The sequence below is a fragment of the Lingula anatina genome, chromosome 1, assembly GCF_051362555.1.
Source record: "Lingula anatina isolate TDL-2025a chromosome 1, LinAna3.0, whole genome shotgun sequence".
Classification (NCBI taxonomy): Eukaryota; Metazoa; Brachiopoda; class Lingulata; order Lingulida; family Lingulidae; genus Lingula; species Lingula anatina.
The window spans coordinates 46,356,612-46,370,592 of NC_141767.1; positions in this window are offsets into that span (position 1 = coordinate 46,356,612).

Consider the following 13,981-nt stretch of genomic DNA (forward strand, 5'->3'; position numbering starts at 1 on the left):
ATTGCACTTTTATTATGTACAGACACAGATGTGTCTGTACATATAGCCGTCACCTGCGTCTGTCGTCGCCGTTGCCATTGCCGTTGGTGTGCACTTTTACCGATAACACGATAAGTGGAAAATGGTTTTACCTTTTGGCTTGAAACTTACAGAACTGATGAATATTCATAATACGCAGGTCAAGTTCGAAAATCAGCATGATTGGGTCATTTTTAGGGAATTTATGCTGTTTTTTCACTTTTTTCAGCATATATACAGCACCGATAACACGATAAGTGGAAAACCATTTTACCTTTTGGATTGAAACTGACAGAACTGATGAATATTCATAATATGCAGGTCAAGTTCAAAAATCAGCATGATGGGGTCATTTTTAGGGAATTTATGCTGTTTTTTCACTTTTTTCAGCATATATGCAACCCCGATAACATGATAACTGGAAAACCATTTTACCTTTTGGCTTGAAACTTACAGAACTGATGAATATTCATAATATGCAGGTGAAGTTCGAAAATCAGCATCCTTGGGTTATTTTAAGGGAATTTATGCTGTTTTTTTTTTCACTTTTTTCAGCATATATGCAACACTGATAGCACAATATAAGTAAAACAGATAGGCCAATTGTCATTATACTCACAGGAGTAGTCAAACTAACTAAAACGCAGGTTGAGTTCGAAAATCAGCATAATCGGGCCTTTATTTTAGAAGTTATGCTGTTTTTTCACATTTCCTCAGATTCAATTCTTAGGCATGTTAACAGTCTCATTATTTAAATAATAAGATAAGTAAAAGTGTTTGTTTGATATTTCCTGCATCTTTACAACATTGTTAATTGATTATGTAAAAATGATGGTAAACTTTTTATCGTGTATTGTGAAATAAAGTGTCTAAAATGGAAATAAACTCATATCATTGCAGTTTGTCAGATTCAATCATCCACTATGTTCAGAATTTCAGAATGGAGGAAATTGGACATTTAACACTGTTGTATTGATATTTTTCCCATCTCATCAATTTTCTTAGTTGGTCATATAAAAATGGCAACAAACTGTTTATTTTGTTTTATGTTAAAAAAAGTGTTAAAAATGGAAATAAACCCATTTCAGAACAGTGCTGTCTTGTTTACATTTTGGCATTTTTAAGATGTGACTTTGAAGTTCCATGAGCCTGCAGACCTTTGCTAGTCACATTTTCTGAATATCCATTATACTAATATTTTATGATTAAAAATTGATGGTCATAATGCTGTTAAACATTATGTAATATTGCATCAAAATTTGAAGAAACCCCTATTTTGGGCACTGCTCCCATGATGACCATTTAAGAAAAACCATGTCACTTACTGTTTTCAAACTTACAGGAAAGAAACATGGGGCTGAAATACAGCTTCAGTAGGCAATGCAGTCTGTTTGGTAATTTTCTCTGGCAGTTAAACAGTTTTTTGTGAAAATTTAATTTTTCACATATTGGCATTTTCAAGGTGTGACTTTAAAGTTCCATGATCCTGAAGAACTTTGCTTGTCACGTTTTCTGAATGTCCATGTTACTTATATTCTATTATTAAAAATTGATGGTCATTATGCTGTTAAGCATTATGTAATGTTGCATCAAAATAGAAGAAAACACAATTTTTGGTGCTGCTGCCATGATGACCATTATGGGAAAACTGTGTTATGACTGTCAAACCTTTAAAAAAACAAACACAGGACTAAAATGCAGAATGAGTTGGAAAAGCAGTCCAATTGGTTTCTTTTTCTGGAAGTTATACATTTGAGTGATATATTCATTATCTTTTTGGCATATTCATTGTGGGACTCGGAGCTCCCATGGACATGAAGCCGAATGGTAATCAAATTTTCTACATGTCCATGCTATTTATTGTCAATATTAAATCAAAAATTGGTGATAATTATTGTATAATTTATTATGTAATGTTACATCAAAATTGACAACAATATTTTTGCATTGCTACTGCAAACATTAGTGTTACTTATTATTATTTTTAACTTACAAGTATGATTTTAGGATTGGCATGCAGTTCAAGTTAGAAAGCCAGGTCAATTGGGTTATCATTTATTATTGAATTTATGCAATTTTGTGTGAAATTTTCATTTTTCTCATTCTGTCACTTTCTAAGTATAAACTTGCACTCTGATGGGCCTGAAGCCTTATGCTTTTACTTCCGTCGTTGTTACCTGTTGTGCATAATTAAAATTTGTTGTTGACTGTGCAGTAAAACGTAATGTATTATTGCATCAGAATTGGTAGTCTCCTATTTTGTGCATTATTGTTTTGTGCTTTTCTTAAGATGTGACTTATGGGCCTGAAAGACCTTTGAGAGGGTCAGTCTGTTAATATCCCTTGAGTATCACTTAGCTAATTTCTGAGTTATAAAGCCATTTGCCTAATTGATAGGCCATTAAAGGAGATTACATAAAGCACACTTGTTGATATTTCCTTGTAAACTCCCAAAAGTTAAGCTCTCTGCTAGATTAATAATAAGGAAGCAGTGATAATTATGCAGGTTATTATATATACACACATACTGGACAAAAGAAGTGTCACCCCTACTGAGCCAATACTATGGGGGAGATAAATGACTGTGGAATGATATGCTCCTGGTATCATTTTATTAACATCAAATTTCACAAAAAATCACAAAATGAGAACAAAATATACATTCTACCAAAAAATGTAGTTTCAAGTCCAAAATTAGTACTTAGTGGCATAGTCACGTGACCTAATAATAGGTGCCAGTCTACAAAGCAAGGATTCATTTAATTGTCTGATGCGTTCAGGGCTTATGCTGGCCCAAGCATGAAACACTGAATATAACAGAGTTTCTCTGCTGGTTAGACGGGCATTTGTAAAAAGTTTTGACATATCATTCCACACATTTTCTATTATGTTTGTATCCGGACTCTGGGCAGGCCACATCACCCTGCGAATGTCCTGTTGGTCAAACCAATCATCAACTGCTCTGGGCCTGTGACAAGGAGCATTGTCATCCTGGTGAACAGATGGATAATTCCTTTCACCAAACATGTTAGTAATAGATGGTAGCAAGCCTGACTCCAAAACATCAATATATTTCTAGTTATTCATGTTTCCATTAACCACTATCAATTCGCCCAAGCCATGGATGCTGATGCAGCCCCACACCATGATGAATATGCTGCTCCGGGTTCGAAAATTCAGTGCATGTGGTTCAAATGCCCCACCAGCAGTTTGCCAGCATAGTACCCGTCTGTCATCAGAGATCAGACCAAAGCGACACTCATCAGAAAAAATATATAGGACCAATTGTCATGAACTGTCCAGTTCCAGATCCTGTTGACCCTAGTTTACTCTACGTTGCCTGTTTTTTAACGATATAAGAGGTTTCAGTCTTGCTACCCTGCTGTACACTCTCTGAGCATGTAACCGACGCCTAGCAATTTTCACAGACATATTCTTATGTGTGAAATTGTTCCACTGTGTTGTCAACTGACAAGCAGAGTCGAACTTTGACAACCTGGACATCGACAAAATCAGTCGTCGGTCTTCACGGCCAGTATTTTTTCTTGGACGACCCATCAGAGGCAATTTGTCTCTTGATCCAGTGTTTCTATACCAAGACCAGACCCTCTGCATGGTTCCGACTGAACAATTCAATTGTATCCATATTCTGACATTGCTTATATTCCGCCTCTTCAGGTTAATAACTTGCACCTATAACCGTTATATAATTACCTGTATCTTGCCATACTGGAGGAAGACAGGAATAACATTTGCTGTACATGTACAAGACCAACAATAAATTCCATGGTATAGCGGTTTTATACTCATTAGTCACATTATAAGTAGACCAGGCATTATAAGTACCCAAGATCTGCCTACTTTCATTACTCTGAGTTAGGGGGTGACACTTCTTTTGTCCAGTGTGTGTATATATATATATATATATATATATAACCTGCATAATTATTATATATATTAACCTGCATTAATTGATAATATATATAATCAAAGATTAAAAGTTTGAATAGCAGCTTCATTGAAATTATATTTACCTCAGGCTCTGCCAAGGAGGTTATATTTTCACCCCTGTTTGTCTTTCATGAACATAACTCAAAAAGTTATGGACCAATTTTGCTGAAATTTTCAGGAACTGTCAGAATTGGGCCAAAGAGGACAATGATTAGTTTTTAGTGGTGGTCTGGCTCAATAATCAATCAATAATCAATAATAATCAACAATTGCTGCCTTGGCAGAGGTCTGCACTCTCTGTGGTTTTCTAGTTTTGTTATGTTTTCCTTTACAATTTTTTCTCAAACACTTGCATTTGTGACTTTTATCTCTCATCCACTCTAGGCTCTGCACATTTTCTGTATTTCCACATAAGCAATTGTATTGTTTTTTTATGTCTTTAAACATTATATAATATTATTTTATTCACTGTCATCATTTTTCAAATATTGAGACTTTCATCATGTGACTTTGGTCTCTCATGGTCCTGAAACTGTAATCTTATTGAAGGGGTGGATTGAGACCATCTTCTGGGTCTTCCGGAAGACAAGTTATTAAGTTTATATTGACTGCTATCTATTTTTTTTCTGTTGGAAGACCATCAAAATGGAGGATGGATCAACATAGATACTTTGGAATACTGTCAGAAAATATCTCTGGATCTGCTCCTGTTATTGACCATGTTACCTGTTGTGCATGATTAAAATTCAGTGTTGACTGACAGTGCTATTATAAGCATTATTTATTATTGCATCAAAATTGACAAAATGACCTTTTTTTTTTCATCTTTATTTTCTGTTTTTTGTCTGTACATTTGACAGCTTTGCTGCCTTGTTCACCTTTTCCAGCATATTTCCAACACTGTTAACATATTTCCGATAGGCGTATTGTCATGAAACTCACAGAACTGTTGAATATTTATAAAACGCAGTTCGAAAATCAGTGTGATCTGGCCAATTTTACAAAGTTGCTGTTTTTCCCTTTTCTCAGCATAATATTATATGCGATGCAACATTTTAAAGAGAACCGATAGGTCTATTTTCATGAAACTCACAGAACTGATGAATACTAGAGGATCAGATAGGCGATACCGCCTCCGAATATTGTACCACCAGCTGGAGCAAGCGCATTCGTATAGACCCCCACATACACAAAATAAGGGACACAGCCACCAGTCTTATGCTTGACAAAATACGCAAAAAATATATATGTTCAAATTTGATGAAATAATGTCATTTTTGACCACAAGTTGCCTGCTTTGCCAAGCCTTATGTTTTATTTTTCCGGAGTTCAAAATTTATTATCCATTACCGTACTGCACATTTTGCTTTAACCACCAAAATGTACTTTTTGATACAGCGTAACTTTGGAGATAAAAGGGAAGCAAAATTTGCAAAGTTCAGTTCATGATGAAAAGTAGGTCAAAGGTCAATTTCAAGGTCACAGTAAGATTGCCAGTACATGACTTCCTATTCAACTTCAATAGTAACTATGGACTTATCTCTGCCAGTTTTGGAGATATAAGGGACTAAATGTTATAATTTTGGAGTTACCATAATGTCCCATAAATTTCCTACGGAAAAAATTAATTAAAATAAAGAAAAGGTCATTTTGGTAAAAATTCTTGAAATGGGTGGTGCTCTGAAGTTCCAGATGTTCAAATTTGATGAAATAATGTCATTTTTGACCACAAGTTGTCTGCTTTGCCAAGCCTTATGTTTTATTTTTCCAGAGTTCAAAATTTATTATCCATTACCGTACTGCACATTTTGCTTTCACCACCAATATGTACTTTTTGATACAGCGTAACTCGAAAACCGTATGGAATACAAAACAAGGCAGCAAAGCTGTCAAATGTACAGACAAAAAACAGAAAAAAAAGATGCAAAATAGGTCATTATGTCAAATTTGATGCAATAATAAATGCTTATAATAGCACAGTCAGTCAACACTGATTTTTAATCATGCACAACAGGTAACATAGTCAATAACAGGAGCAGATTCAGAGATATTTTCTGACAGTATTCCAAAGTATCTTTGTTGATCCATCCTCCATTTTGATAGTCTTCCAACAGAAACCCGTTAATATAAACTGTAAAATCTGACTGTCTTCCAGGAGACCCAGAAGGTGGTCTTAATCCACCCTTTCAATAAGATTACAATGTCAGGACCATGAGAGTTAAAATTCACATGATGAAAGTCCCTATATATGAAAAATGATGACAGTGCATAAAATAATATTACATCGTGTTTAAAGACATAAATACCAATACAGCTGCTTATGTGGAAATACTGAAAATGTGCACAGCCTCAGGTGGATGGGAGTTAAAAATCACATCTTAAAAATGCCAGTGTTGGAGAAAAAATTAAATAGAAACAACAAAAATATAATTCTAATGAAGCTGTTATTCACTGCTTCCTTATTATGGACACTATGTTATCTAGCAGAGAGCTTAACAGGGAAATATCAACAAGTGTGCTTTATGAAATTTCAATTAATGGCTACTTAATTAGGTAAATGAGTTTATAGCACTGAAATTAGCCTTGTGAATACCCAAGGGGAATTAACAGACTGACCACACAAATTTGTCTATCAAAGGTCTTCAGGCCCATAAGTCACACCTTAAGAAAAGCAGAAAACAATAATGCACAAAAACAGGAGACTGCCCAATTCTGATGCAATAATACATTATGTTTAACTGCACAGTCAACATAAAATTTTAATTATGCACAACAGGTAACGCTGATGAAAGTAAAAGCATAAGGCTCCAGGCCCATCAGAGTTCAAGTTTTCAATTAGAAAGTGCCAGAATGAGAAAAATGAAAATTTCACAAAAAATGCATAAATTTAATAAAAATGATGACCCAATTGACCTGGCTTTCTAATTTGAACTGCATGCCAATCCTAAAAATCGTACTTATAAGTTAAATATAATAATAAGTAACACAGTTTTCTTTTCACAATGTTTGCAGTAGCAGTGCAAAAAGATTATTGTCAATTTTGATGTAACATTACATAATAAATTATAGAATAATTATCACCATTTTTTTATTATTGACTATAAATAGCATGGACATGTAGAAAATTTGATTACCATTAGGCTTCATGTCCATGGGAGCTCTGAGTCCCACAATGAATATGCCAAAAAGATAATGAATATTTCACTAAGTGTATAACTTCCAGAAAAAGAAGCCAATTAGACTGCTTTTCCAACTCGGGCTGCATTTTAGTCCTGTGTTTCTTTTTTGAAAGTTTGACAGTAATAAGTAACACCGTTTTCCCATAATGGTCATCATGGCAGCAGCACCAAATATTGTGTTTTCTTCTATTTTGATGCAACATTACATAATGCTTAACAGCATAATGACCATCAATTTTAAATGATAAAATATACGTGTCATGGATTTTCAGAAAATGTGACTAGCAAGGGTCTTCAAGCCCGTGGAGGTTCTAAGTCACACCTTGAAAATGTCAATAAGTGAAAAATTAAATTTTCACAAAAAACTGTTAAATTGCCAGAAAAATTTACCAAACAGACTGCATTGCCTACTGAGGCTGTATGTTAGACCTATGTTTCTTTCTTGTAAGTTTGAGAACAGCAAGTGACATGTTTTCCCTTAAATGGTCATCATAGGAGCAGTGCCCTAAATAGGGGTTTCTTCAAATTTTGATGCAACGTTACATAATGTTTAACAGCATAATAACCATCAAATGTTATTAATAAAATATTAGTAACATGGACATTCAGAAAACATGACAAGCAAAGGTCTTCAGGCCCATGGAACTTCAAAGTCACATCTTGAAAATGCCAAAATGTAAACAAGACAGCACTGTCCTGAAATGGGTTTATTTCCATTTTTAACACTTTTTTAACATAAAACAAAATAAACATTTTACTGCCATTTTTATATGACCAACTAAGAAAATTGATGAGATGGGAAAAGTATCAATAGAACAGTGTTAAATGTCCAATTTCCTCCATTCTGAGATTCTGAACATAGTGGATGATTGAATCTGACAAACTGCAATGATATGAGTTTATTTCCATTTTTGACACTTTATTACACAATACATGATAACAAGTTTACCATGTTTTTTTACATAATCAACTAACAATGTTGTAAAGATGCAGGAAATATCAAACAAACACTTTTACGCATCTAATTAGTTCAATAATGAGACTGTTAACATGCCTAATAATTGAATCTGAGGAAATGTGAAAAAACAGTATAACTTCTAAAATAATGGCCCGATTATGCTGATTTTCGAACTCAACCTGCATTTTAGTAAGATTGACCACTCCTGTGAATATAATGCCAATTGGCCAATCCGTTTTTCTTATATTGTGTTATCAGTGTTGCATTTATATTGAAAAGTGAAAAAAACAGCATAAATTCCCTAAAAATGGCCCAATCATGCTGATTTTCGAACTTGACCTGCGTATTAAGAATTTTCATCAGTTCTGTAAGTTTCAAGCCAAAAGGTAAAATGGTTTTCCACTTACTGTGTTATCGGTGCTGCATATATGCTGAAAAAGTGAAAAAACAGCATAAATTCCCTAAAAATGGCCCAATCATGCCGATTTTTGAACTTGACCTGCATATTATGAATATTCATCAGTTCAGTAAGTTTCAAGTCAAAAGATACAATGGTTTTCCACTTATCGTGTTATCGGTGCTGCATATATGTTGAAAAAAGTGAAAAAACAGCATAAATTCCCTAAGAGTGACCCGATCATGCTGATTTTCGAACTTGACCTGCGTATTATGAATATTCATCAGTTCTGCAAGTTTCAAATCAAAAGGCAAAATGGTTTTCCACTTATCGTGTTATCCGTAAAAGTGCACGGCGACGGCGACGACAGCGACAGCGACTACAGACGCAGATGATGGCTATATGTACAGACACATCTGTGTCTGTACATAAAAACGGAGACCACCTCCAGTGTTGGGCTTTACATGCTCTACAAAATGCAAAAAAGAATGGGTCTCTAGCATTAACGGTTCCCGAATTAGAGACAGTTTTCAGTTTCGGTATCTTATGGCCGCTACACCCGTGAAAATGCACCGATTGACCCCAAATTCACACAGATGAAAGATGACCTGAAGGGTAACATTTTCCAATTATATTATTGGTTAAGTCTGTGTGGTGTCTGAATAACAGCGCAAATAATTTTTTTTTTCGTAAAAAAATTCATTTTTTTGAAAATTTTTGCCCGTTTGACCTTGAAATAAAATTGCAATGAGTGTCACACCTAGACCCCAATACCGACAAAGCCCAAATTTTACGTGGAACGAGTTGAGATTATAGGTGACCTAAATCCAAGAGATGGGTATGTAGGCCCTTACCGTCTAGGAGGAGAAGCGGTAACGGTAACATGGCGGCGGAGCCGGCGGAACGGACCGGACGGGACTAAAACCATGTGTACCGCCAGCGCTAACGCTGGTGGTACAATTAGTTAAACGCAGGTCAAGTTTGAAAATCTTCATAATGGGCTGCTTTTTTTTTCAGAAAATTTGCTGTTGTTTTTGCTTTTTTCAGCATACATGCAACACTGTAAACACAGTTCAAGGAGAAGCAATAGGTCTATTGTCATGGAACTCACAGAACTGATGATTATTAGTAAAAGGGTTGTCAAGATCAAAAATCGGCATATCCGGGCCATTTTTTGTCAAAAGTTATGCTGTTTTTTTTCTGCCATTTTCAGCATATAAGTAACACTGTAAGCACATTTCAGGGAGAACCGATAGGCCTGTTGTCATTAAACTCACAGGAGTGATGTTACCAATATACAAATCAAGTTTGAAAATAGGATTGATTGGTTGAGTTTTGTGGAAGTTGTGCCTTGTTTTGATATATAAAAGTGGTTTTCCTCAGATTTGATTGTTAGTGTTTGTCTGAAATTTTCTGCATCTTTACAACATTGCTAGTTGATTATATAAATATGACGGTAAACATGTTATCATGTACTGTGTAATACAGTGTCTCAAAATGGAGGCAATGGGGTGATTATTTTCAAAAGTTTTGCATTTTTTCTCCTTTTTTCATTGTACATGCAACACTGTAAACACATTTCAAGGAGAACCAATAGGCCTCTTTTCATAAAACTCACAGAACTGATGATTATAAGTAAAAGAATGATCAAGATTGAAAATCAGAATGACCAGGCCCTTTTCTTTCAAATGTTATGCTGGTTTTTTTTTTCAGCATATATGTAACACTGTTAACATATTTCAAGGAGAACCAATAAGCCTGTTTTCATGAAACTCACAGAACTGATGATTATTAGTAAAAGAATGGTCAAGATTGAAAATCAGCAAGACCAGGTCTTGCAGGTCAAAAAGTTAAAAATGGAAAGAAACCCATTTCAGTACAGTGCTCTCTTGTATACATTTAGCATTTTGAAAGTATGACTTTGGAGTTCCATGAACCTGAAAACCTTTGCTAGTCACATTTTCTGAATATTCATGATACTAATATTTCATTATAAAAAATTGATGATCATTATGCTGTTAAGCATTATATAATATTGCATCAAATTGGAAGAAAGCACAATTTTGGGTGCTGCTGGCATGATGTCCTCAATTGTAAAATTGTGTACTGTGCAAGTCTGTATCCAATGGACGACACTTTGTGTTATCAAAATATAAAATTCATGATAATAAAAGAGTGCTAAATAGAAAATAAGCATTATGAAAATAAAATGTTTGAAAACGAATTTCTTTGGTCTTTTATTTTATTTCATCAGTATCCTTTCTTTTCCTAAATTAATTGATGTTTTATCTCATAATCTTCAATTCTAAAAAAGTGGCAAAGCCCAGCATTAAATATTGTATAACTGTTCATTTAATCATCACCTCTGGTGTTATTTTGGAATTTACCTTAAATATGAAAGAATTTCATAAAAATGTGAATTGCTGCAAAGTAACGCTATATAAAATTTGCTTTGCATTAAAAGTACAATCATTATTACATGTAGATGCATGCATGTCCTCGGTTGTAATGTGTAGTGTCTGTCCGTGTGTGTGTCCGTGTGTGTCCTCTGTTAGAATTAAAATTCTTGTCAGCAAAAAATTAGTTTTTATAAAAAATTAATTTATAACATTCATACTCGAATAGATTTTACCCTAAATTTAATGTTTTTATTTTGATTTAACCAAGGAATAAGATGTCCTCGGTTGTATGGTGTTGTGCTGATGTCCTCGGTTGGTACACATAGACAAGTATATGTGTGTGTGTGTGTGTAAGACTGGTTTCCCATGCCTAGATCGATCCATATGGATCAATCTAACTCCTCTGTCATGCATACCGAATCAACCAAAGGGTAAAGATAATTACCCCCTAACAGCTATACTAGGTGTGAGACATTTAAGCCAGTTATCCAGATGGATCGATCTAGGCATAAGATAGGGAGAAAGATCAACCCAAATATCTGTGGGAATGGTCCCTTATATAATATTCTTATTGATAATTATATTTACTCATTTACAGGTAGAAAGAATGATGACCCATCTCATTCAAGCTCCACACCGACTATTTTCCCCAATAATTCTTCCAAAACCTGCACAACAAAGAACTTTTTATTTTCCAGTGGGATAGTAAAAACAAAGTTTCAGAAAAAGATCAACAACTGAAGCTGCTGGCAGGCCCAAAGTTGCAGGACGTTTAGTTGACTGTCTTAATGAAGCAGGAGACCATAAGTATTATGCAACAAATAAGCAAGATAATTAAACAAAAATTCAACATCTGGAAAAAGAGGTTGCTGAATTGAAAGAGCAGATATCTGATTTAAAAGGGAAATTTCTCCATTTGGAAAATGTAAAAGGATGATAGAAAATCTCAGTTTTGGACTAACTTGCCAAATCTTTTAGTTTTTACCTCACTATGTGATTACTTAAAAACTAGAACAGTCTTAGACACTTTATGTTACTGGAATGGTAACGCCAAAACACAACAGGAATGACATCTAAAAATGGGCCAACAAAAAATTCACATTTGAAGAAGAATTTTTCATGGTTTTGGTTAAATTAAAGACAAGAAAATTTAATAAAGACATTGCTCAAACCTTTGATATAAGTGCAGGTCATTTTTCGAAAAACTTTACCACATGGATTAATTTACCTTAGACTGCACAGAACTTCTGTTACAAAAATCATCATCACTAGATTCAAGAAAGAGGAAGTTTTCTAATTATAAACATCACGACACAGTGAAATTTCTTGTTGGCATATCACCAAATCTTGCTGTGAACTTTGTGTCCAGTGCATGGGGTGGCAGAGCTTCAGAAAAGCATATTACCCTGAACTCTGAACCACTCCTGCAAGGCCTCAAGAGGGGGAATTTGGTGATGTCTGACAGAGGTTTCACCATATCTGATGAACTAGAATTTCAAGGTGTGAAGATTATAATGCCAGATTTCAAGAAAGGAGAAAGGGTGCAATTTACAAATGCGGAATCCATTAGATCCAACGAAATTTCCCATGCAAGAATTCATGCAGAAAGGGTCATACGAAGGATTAAGACATTTCACTTGTTAAAACAAATTGTTAAGTTAAATATGTTTGACCTATTTGAGCAAATTTTTGTTGTTTGTGCTTACCTGGCAAACTTTCAGTTACCAGTTATAAAGAAATAAATATTTTTGTTTTCATTTAGTTTATTTATTTTTAGTTACCATTTTTGTGATTAATTGTATTATAGAGTTTTTGTCAATAAATCAAGTTCAATTATTCAGCATTACAGGCCAGACTAAGAGCACACCAGAGTTCATTAGAATTTTGTATTCTTAAATCTCCTAGAAAAGCCACTATCAGCTTAAAATGCAGAATTATTCAGGCAAGGCAAGTTTGATTAAAGATCAGGTTGAACCTGTATTTATATTCATCAAAGGAGAATGTGGTTTGAGCCTTCCCAATCACTGAAGTACATGGTAAATATGTCCCCATTCAGGATCAAACTGAATTTTTGGACCGGGAGCTAAGCAAGCGAAGAAAGGGCAACCTCCTGTGTGTCACATACCAAGATGGTTCCACAAAACCAGTCCTGATATCAACTGCTGTGGAAGGTGGTTTCCAGCAAGTGGTAAACAGAAGGGGTGAGCAATTCAGAAAGCCTTATATCATTGTGAAATCCAACCACACAATGGATGGAGTGGACCTTAGCAATTCTTGTCTGTACAAGTATCTTTTTCTCAAGTGGACCCTGAAGGATTTCTTTTCATTGGTGGGCAGAGCTGTTCTAAACAGCTACCTGATTTATAGGCTAGCTGCCACACTTCTGACAACCCTAAGCTTACAAGACACCAGTTAATGATCTCAGCAATAGAATCTCTAGTTGGTAACTACCGGCCTCAAAAAATTGTTCGGCGGCGAAGATCGAGAGGTGAAACTGAAGCAGCCAATGCAAATCCTCCTCTCCAAGTCCCCCCTGCCCTGCCCCTCCCATTGCTGGCAGCAGGTGACCAAGGGGCTGGCCATGTTTTGAGGAAGCTTCCCAGAGGGAAAAAAAGAAACTGCACGGCTGGGCATGGACAAAGCAAATGATCCAGTTATGAGTGTCCCATACGTGACGTTGGCTTGTGTGCAGTTTGTTTTGCCCAGTACAATGGAAAACAAAAACTGAGACAAACTTATCATTTGGACACATGGGCACTTCCTTGAAGTTGTTACATTAGGCTTTCGCTAGCCACTCGCCACGCTCATTTTGGCTAAAAGAATCCAGATGTGGCGAGAAAATAAAACATCCCAATCGCCTCACTCGCAAGAGGTGACAGAGGAGCAGTAGTGCGTTTATTGTCAAAACAAAACAGAAGAATCATCGAGAAATGATTGATCGTTCACGTGTGTTTGTGTACTTGCCTTATACGTCAGCAGTATTGTATGTTGAAGGTGCGTTTGTGTGCCTCTTTGTCATTGGTTCGTATTCTAGGTCACGCATTGCTAAATGCATTTAATTAGCCAATAGAAGAGCAAC